This window comes from Mastomys coucha, unplaced genomic scaffold, assembly GCF_008632895.1.
Source record: "Mastomys coucha isolate ucsf_1 unplaced genomic scaffold, UCSF_Mcou_1 pScaffold7, whole genome shotgun sequence".
Lineage (NCBI taxonomy): Eukaryota > Metazoa > Chordata > Mammalia > Rodentia > Muridae > Mastomys > Mastomys coucha.
Window position 1 is genome coordinate 58,354,335 of NW_022196913.1, and position 2,048 is coordinate 58,356,382.

Consider the following 2,048-nt stretch of genomic DNA (forward strand, 5'->3'; position numbering starts at 1 on the left):
TGCCTCCCTCCATAGCTCTGCATCAGCTCCTGCCTCCCTCCATGGTCTCTGCATCAGCTCCTGCCTCCAGGTTCCGCTCTGAGTTCCTTCCTTGATTTCCTTCAGTGATGAATTATGATTTGTTAAGTGTAAGCCACTTAAGTACACTCTTTCCTCCATAACTTGCTGTTGCTTATGGTATTTTATCACTGCAACAGTATCCCTAATTAAGACAGCTGAGGACTTGGAAGAAGTAGCTAAGAGCACATTATATTGGACCAGTGGGAGAGAACCATCTGCCGGTTACCATGCATATTGGATGGGATTCACACATGCATCATCCAGACATTTAGTAACTCAGACTCCAAAGTGCACCCAATGCACCACACCGACTTTAGAATTGCATGACATGTTCCCCTATGGTAGACAATATTAACATCACTGTTGCTGTTCTGGGTGCTTGATATCCACGAGGCCATCAGAGACTCTGCTTGTGCTTTCTATGTGTTTTGACTCAAAATACAAACTGTTGAGTGGCATCAATATGAAGTCATAGCTTCTTAGTGGGTGGAGAGTTTTGCCTCTGCAGGTACGCCCTGTTTCGTTTCATAGATGTACAATGTGATGCGATCCAACTGGAAGTCTGAACTGGATCTTTCACAGCTGGTTAGAGTGGCTGAGAGAAACACAGCCTCCCTCCTCTTGCTCAGAGACGATGTGTGAACTACGTGCTTTTAGCAGGCAGAGGTTTGAGTCTGGATTCCCCTCCCCACAGTGCCTTACCTCAAAGACTCTACACATCTAGGCTGTGCCCCATAGGGGCTACTGCAGGGATAGTTGGACACCTCAAAAAAGATGCACCAAAGACCTTTCAAGATGAAAGGGTTCCATGAGAGTGACAAGATGCACCTTGAGAAATGAAGTCATGGGTAACAGATTCTATCGCTATTATTTTTGTCCATCCTCTATTGTTCAATAACCAATCCAAGACAGTAGTTTATACTCACTAGAGGTTTATGTAGCTCATAGTTATAATAATTGCAAAGTCAAAGATCATGGCATCATAACATGGCAGAGAGCATCACATGATAAGACAGCACGTGAGCTAGCTTTGGGCTCTCTTCCTTTGTGCATAAAATTCACAGTGCTACCATGGTAACCCCACTTCATGACTTCATTTCACCTAATCACACCCCAATTCTACCCTTTCAAATGCCATCAACACATTGCCTTAGAGGTTATGTTTCTGAATTCTGGGTAACAAGCATAAAAGCCACATTAATCAGCATAGCCTTGGTAGCTTCTATGGGATCCATAGTTAATTTATATATTTACCCCTCAAGATGGGTGATATTATTGCATCTCATAAGTGAGAATGCTAAGGAGTGGAATCGGTTTCCTTTTTGTAATTTTATGCATATGTATCTATGTATGTATGTGCCACTTATACACAGGGGCACCCGGAGGCCAGAAAAGGGCATCAGATCCTGTGAAGAGGGAGTTACAGACAGATGTGAGCTGCCCAGTGTGGGCACTGGGAACCAAACTCAGTTCTCCTGGTGTAAGACCCTGTCGAGCCTTAGCTTACCGGAGACCCCCCGAGTGAACCACATGGAGACTGGATTGATGCAAAAAGCAAGAGGATTTTATTGTTCCAGTGCATTGGGGTCATCTCAGACCCAAAGGAGAGGTGGCAACCCTGCACAACTTGTTCAATGAGCTTTTATACAGTTTTCAGGGCAGCAGCCATTAGGCACAATGTGATAGGCAGAACAGTGTGACTTTTTTAAACTGATTGGTCTTCAGAGAATGAGGTGGCGAGGACTTCCCTTTTCTGAAGGTGGGCAATGTCCATCCTGTGGAATGTGTCCCCACCCGCAGGTCAGTTCCCACCCTGTGGTCTGAGGAATGTTAATTAGCCTCTCCCTTCCTTCCGGAGGGGCAAGTGTTCCATGACCTTCCCAAAGTTCCAGAGCTGACCTTCTCACTGGAAGAGCAGCAAGGGCTCTTCATTGTTGAGTGGTCTCTCCAGCCCCAGGAATCATAAAAACCACATGGGTGTCCAGTAA